The following is a 7,463-nucleotide window of genomic DNA, read 5'->3' on the forward strand; positions in this document are numbered from 1 at the left end:
AGCTCACTAAAGTTGTCTAAAGACACCTTTGATATATAGTGTATCAGAAAGAGTACCTTTGATGTATCTTCGATATATGAAGGCAGAAAAGATGCTTTTTGATTCTCATCTATCTCTACTACAATGGCCTAACAGAAGATATACATCTGCTTTCCTGGTCATCACATTTGCCAATGAAAAAGCATCACAACTCACAAGGAATGCAGCAAAATATTTACAAAATCAAGAAGAAAGACAAGGGATTCATTTATCTATTTAATGGAAATAGATGCACATGAGCCTAACTGCAGGCAACAGCTGACGACGAAGGAGAATTAGGTTCAAGGGTATAAGGGAAAATCCTTATCAAAGGCATGTAAAGAAGTATTGATAACAACAGAAGCAATTCCAATATATGTAGGAGTTGTTTTCTTTTATCAAAGAAGCTACGTGAAGAACTTAGACCTCTAATGGGGAGGTTTTTGTGGGGACCTAAACATAATGAGAGGAAGATCCATTAAGCAAGCTGGAAGAAGCTTTTCGTACTAGAGAGAGGAGAGACGAGCTTCAAAGAATTACAGCCTTCTAGCAAAGCTCTACTGGCAAAGCATGGAGGCTGGTGCAGAATTCTAATTGTCTGTTTTCAAGTATATAAAGTAATATATTTTTCTTTCTGTTCTTCCTTTTTTTTCTTTTTTTTTTGCTGAAAGAAAAGGGGAAGGGGGAAGGAAGCGACAAGCTCACTCCCGCGTAGCAGCCCCCACTGGGCTCCCATCCCGTCAAGAGAATGTTCGATGCGGGTAGAAATGACCGTGTATTGGGCACCCCGGCCGGTTTTATTCATACCCTTCTCATCCATAGGCTCGGCTCGGTTACCCCTCTGGGCTCCGACACGAATACCACGTGTGAGTACGTCGCATCTGGCACCACCGAGGCTACTAGCAGAGCGATACGCCCTTCCAGACCCCATGTCCTAGCAGGGAGCATCCGGTCTCTATAATTTAATCGATGCTCGTGCGTTTCGAACTCGAAACCACTTGGTTGGAAGTAAAGCCACGCTCCCACTGGGCTACCACCTCAGTGGCCTTTCTGTTCTTTCTTAGGAATTGGTCTGGGATATAATCTTTCTATATTCATGGAGAAGCATGGAAATAAAATCGGCACTAGAAGCAGGATTGAGATGGTGGATTGGGAATGGAGAAGAAAGTCAGAACATGATTATAGGGTAGATGGTTACATGCGAAGACCATTTGTAAAGTGGTGTCATATATTGAGTTTCTGATTCCAGCTAGTACAGTGAGTGATTTGATATATAGGGATAGAAAGTGTTAGAAGGAGAACATTATAAATCACATTTCCTTGTCCATGAAGCATATAGAGCATCCTCCAAATTCCTATTAGTGAAAAATGCCACATGATCATTTGGTGAGGCATTCCATAAAAGATGGAATTCTCAGAATTAAAAGTGCTTACCACTTTATAATAGAGCAGAAAGAGAGAGAGGAAATAAAAGCAATTCTAGATGTCCTACTAAGGGGGAGGAAATGGCTTCAAGTTCTTATCATGGTGTAATTTTTGGGATCTGTATAGACAAGAAAAAGTAAAAAAAACTTTGATGTGGAATGCTCTTGAAAAACATAATCCCAACAAAAGCCAGCTTAAGTAAGAAGCAAATTAAATTGAAACATGATTTGTGGGAATAATGTAGGGAAAATACAGAGGATGGAGTGCACTATCTAAAATATTATTGGTTTGTGCGACGAGTTTGGAGCGTTGCTTTTCTGTAATTCAGAACTAATGCATCCAAAGTAGATATCGTGTGGGCACAAGAGATTTTTTATAAGATGAGCAAGAGAAGGATTGAATGTATTTGCTATGATTGCTTGGACAATTTGGAAATATGAAGCAATTCGTAGAGCATGCTAATTATTGGAAAAATTTCAAAGATCCAAGAAGGTAATAATACAACAAAGATTCACAAGAAAATGGAAACCACCACTAGATCAACATTATAAAATTAGTGTTGATGGTGCATTATTCCAAGGAGGAAAGTTTGGGAATCAGAGATAAAATAGGAGCATTGATTGTAGCAAGGTCACAAAAAAATGATCCCAATAACAATGTTCGCAACTAAGCAAGGCCTGCAAATTGGCTTGAATTAAGATTTATAATGTTGTCATTGAAAGGAGCTTCAATTAGTGTAATGAAATCACCGAGCATCTAAAACCAAGACTTCTCTGATGCAAGTTTGATTTTGGAGGATGTAGAAAATTATTAGCAAAGCTTTCAAGAAGTGCATGCTCAGCTATATCAAAACACTGGGGAATGAGATGGCACATATATTGGCAAAGTATGCAAGTCACATTGAAGAATATGAAGTTTTGGATTCAAAAACTCCAAATTCTATTACAAATATTTTGTACAAGGATGTAGCAAGTTGTCTTGCTTAATAAATCATCTCCATCTTTTATATCCAAAAAAGTCTTACTTCATGATATAGTTTTGAAGAGCTAAAAATTCAGTGGAAATTTTCTTTTATTCTTTACATATGGTAATTTGTATATTATACTGTAAGTCTATTTCCAACTTGACCAAGATCGAAATTAAAAACATTTTGAGCCTAAGATCTAAACTTATAAATCACGAACCACTTAATAGATTTGGATTAAGTTTGTCTACTATTATATTTGATTTTGATCATAACCAAGCAAAACTTGGAACTTTCATCCAATTTCATTTTGTCATATTAAACCAAGTTGATCTTAGTCCATTTAAATCGAGTCCAATTCAACGAGATTTATATCCAATCCAACTTGTGGTCAAATCTCAATTTAGAACTATGTTAACTCAGATGGGGATTTGGAACTTTTTTGTTATTTTACCATTTGTATGTGTTTATCTATTTTTTTTTCTTAAATGAACTACATTAGTTCGTTGATTTGGTTACCTTTTTAGTTAACATAACAAAATTTCATAAGTATCATATACATATTAACCTTTTTTATGTTTTAGCATACTTTAATTTATAATAAAGTTTTGATATTTTCAACAAAACGATATTCGCTAATGTATTCAAAGCATTCATTTATTTTTCAATATTTATTCTAACCGCTAGAATAGTCGGTACTTTTGTTGTCATTGGAGAATTTTTTTAGTTTTATTCAATAAAACTTTATATGTCAATAGTTCAATATTAGTTCAATTTTTATTTCTAGTTTTTATTTTATCTAAATTTTATTTTCTACAAATTAATAATAAAATTTCTTTTTATTACCTCATAATGGCATTATACTAATAGTTATTTCACATATCTCCATTCCTCTAGGTAATCCTAGTTACTTGCGCTCAATTAGCTAACCTTGTTCCCAAGTCAATACTATCTAATGTTTAAAATAACAGCCATTATAACGTTATAATGGTCCTTATAAATTATTACCTTATTTCAAAAATATGGATAATAAGGAAGAAATACAATCACCACTTTAATGGATAATTTAGTGTTATGACAATATATTATGAGAAAATAATTAATATTTTTTGTATTTTGCATTTATGCAATTTATTTACAAAAAATATTTTACAATAGTCAAAATTTTGTACAAATTTTTCTCTACAAGAGTTTATCACTACCAGAAAACACACGTATAGTGACAAGGATTCCTGTCACTATATAGTATTTCCGGTTACTAATACGAAACTTGTGACCGGAGCTTCCGTCACTGAATTAGTTACAAAAACATGCGTCACTAAATTCTCAGTGACAGCAGCGATTTCCGTCACTAAACTCCATGACAGAACCGCCGTCACTAAGCCGTTACAAATCTAAGAATTAAATATTTAAGAAATTACGTATTTTCCGTCACTAACCAGTCATTGAGTTAGTGACGAAGGTAACTTGGTCATTGATTTTGTCACAGAATTCGGTCACAAGTTTGGTCACTGATCTGTCACAACCTTCAGTGACAGATTTAGTCGTCATAAATATGGTCACAAATGTTGTCACTAAATTTGTCATTAATCCCGTCACTGACCTAGTGACAAGAGTACCGTCACTAATTTGTCACAACGCACTGAGCAAAATCAATTTTTAGTAACCAAAATCATGTTACTAAGTTTATGGCTGCTTGTCACAATACTTGGTAAACAATTCAGTAACTAAATTTGGTCACTAATCACATTCCAATAGCCTGGTACATTTGGTACATTGATTGGCTCATAATAATAATAATAATAATAATATCATTAATAGCAAAGGCATTCAACATTATGCAAAAGGCATTTAATATGTCATTCAAAATAGGCATCAATATGTCCTAAATCCATCAAAATCAAAGTCCAAAAGTATGTCATAGAGATCAACAGAGATTTCATTCCTCCTAGGAATGCAAAGACCTATCATCTAAGGCAAAAGCAATCATAATGAAGCATAATCAGTAAAACCAGAATCACCATTACTCCTCTGATCTGCCTGCATACCTTGGTCCAAAGCCAATCTCTTCTCTCATCTTTTGAAGAACCTCCTCTTGCCATTTTTTCTTTTCGTGCTCAAGAATACCTAGAAGGTCTTCATGCGTGTACAGCTCTGGAGCTTGACTTGTAGAGGTAGAACAGGATGATGATTACCCAATAATTCCAGTGAGATCCTCCAGGGGACTAAAGCCATAGACATGGCCATGAGTTGGGACACCAGTTGCCTCAAACCACAAGTCATAATCATGTGGTGGAGCATCTGAGATGGAGGCATCACCATATTTTTTGGAGTATTCAACTGAATACTTTGTCTGCCAGTTGATTTAAAAGAAGAGAAAAACATTATGGTGGATCAAACAAGAGATAAACATGAGCAAGCTCAATAATATTTATGAATTATAAAAAAATTATACTTACCATGATAGCTTCACTTCTCTTATCCATATATCCTCTCATGCCTTGCTTTGTCTTATGCGTCCGACTAAAAGATTCAACTATTATTGGCTCCCCACCGAACTTTATTTTCTACAAAAGAGAAAAGAAAAAAATCATTAACATATAATGGGCTGATTTGAGATTATTGAATAATAATATCAAAATTATTATAAAAATCTAATTAAATAAAGATGTGTACCAGTCGTTTGTCATGATTGACAAATGCGATTGATCCTCCACAGTATTTAGTGATGCTACCATTCTTCATAGTGTTTCTATTTTTTTTGTTGGTTTCTGATTTCTTCTTCCATTCTGGGAAAATCCAAATGTCAATTAGCTTATTCCAATTTTCTCTAGAGATCCAATTAGGGGATTTATCACAGGCTCTATTTAAATCTTATTTTGATTCTACAAGCTTTTGGCTTTTGACCCTCCCTAATAAGGTTGTCAACCGTCGCTGACAATACTTGTTCCAAACTTGATACACATGATGCAATTTTCTTGAAAGAATTGTGTGTATCTCCTAACAATATATAGGTCTCAAGTAAATAGACTTACCTAAAAATATATAATATATTTATTAAATGAACAAGTATGTTAAAAATAACATAGTTTTTTTTATTACATGCTATTTTCTGCTATAATGTTACCATAATTATTTTTATTTTAATATTAAAAATTCAAAATTGTAAATGTTTTTGTTGACCATTACAAAGCCAGCATCAGTTTTTGGGTCACTATAACATTATAAAATTACTAAACATTATTTTTCTATTTTTTTATGACCGAGTTATGCCACTAAAATATCATCACAACCCAGATTTTTCTATATTTATATAGGGTGAAACTGCTTGAGGATGTTGAGAGACAGTAAGGAGTCAAAAAGAGAAAACTTGGGCTCTTTCTGACAAAGGTCGAGATTTCCCAAAAGAACAATTAATAGTAGCATGACATCCTTTCTTTGATAATGAAATGCAACCTGGAAATCTACTCCTTCAAACTAAAATTAATAAGATCGAAATTTTTTTTTCAATTTTCTCCAACATCTTATGTTTTATTTTGGAGAAATGTTCTCATATATAAAAACTTTATCAAATTGTTCCCATTTTATATGCTCTAGTGCATGCATATAATGGGATTCTAAAATTTTAAAGCATGCATTCAGCATTCTTTGATCATGCTAAAGTATTAGTTAGTTCATATATGTTTCATTTTCAGGAGGGTGATTTATAACAATTTGGCAGCAATTTTTTTAGCTTGACTAGATGCTACTGTATACATACATACATACATACATGCACATATACATACATACATACATACATGCACATATACATACATACATACATACATACATACATACATATATACATACATACATACATACATACATATATGTGTGTGTATACATACGTAGACAAACATGTGGACCTATTGCTTGGGCATAAGCATTATCAAAGAAAGGATGCCATTGCATTCTAACCAACATCTCAATTTTGGAATCATCACCAACCAAGATGACAGTTGCAATTGACTCGTCGTTTGTTGAGACAATGCCTCCATTCTCGCTCACAATAACCTTCACGTTTATTAGTGTGGTCGGTGCCAAATATTGTCGCTTCTTTTATAGAAATAATTTTATCCTGTGTGCTTTCCTTCATCCCTTTATAAAAGAAGCAACTGGGGCACCCTTTGTGCGAGCCTTCCAAACATCTGCTTAAAATTATCCTGAGATATGGCAGAATTAAGAGACTAAATCTTTTAATTAATTTTGATGAACTAATAAAAGATTCGGTCTCCTAGTTCTGTCATTTTTGTCTTCTTTACCCTATTTCTTTGAACTGTAGGCTCGTGGAGTCACCCTAGACCGTGAGTTTGATTTCCGTATCCATGTCGTCAACTGAAGATGGATATCGATGTGGATAAACACTGATATCCCATGCCAAAATGCTGCCTTCGTGGTTGAAAAACTTGCTGTATCAAATATTCCCGTTGCTGTACTTATAGACATCGTAATTATGGACTTTTCATCTATTTCATTAGTCACCTAAAAGTATTTCAAACATTAGGCTGTGGAGCCCGAAATCAGGCGCCAATTGTCGTGCTCACCTTCCAACTGGTACATTTTAAGACAACGTCATTACCTTTAAAGCTTCGTTCTTTTGGAGAAATGCTTTTTACTAAAACGACTCATTATCTGTGATTTCCATGCATTTTTCACACTTTTTTGTTTCATTTTTTAATTTATTTATTGATCATCCAGTGTCTCTTGTCAGCATATTTCCCCTAACTTCCTACACCGGTTTCCTGTAATTGCAACTGGCGCGCCTAACAGCAGCCATGCATAGAGAAACAGTGTCTCCGAGCATTTGGAAGCTCAGAGAACAAAGAATGTGGGAAGGCATTATTTTCAAAATTCTCTCCTCCAAGTCGTTCTCTGGGAGATCTGCCATGCCACGATCACTCCAGCCACAGCAGCTCTCCCATTGTGACGTTTTTATACGGAACACCTCACAAAGCGCAAGATAGGAAAGAATTCCTGTTTGCATAACATCCAGGAGGAAGAACCTCTCTGCCTC

The sequence above is a fragment of the Phoenix dactylifera genome, chromosome 13, assembly GCF_009389715.1.
Source record: "Phoenix dactylifera cultivar Barhee BC4 chromosome 13, palm_55x_up_171113_PBpolish2nd_filt_p, whole genome shotgun sequence".
In the NCBI taxonomy this organism is placed as follows: Eukaryota; Viridiplantae; Streptophyta; class Magnoliopsida; order Arecales; family Arecaceae; genus Phoenix; species Phoenix dactylifera.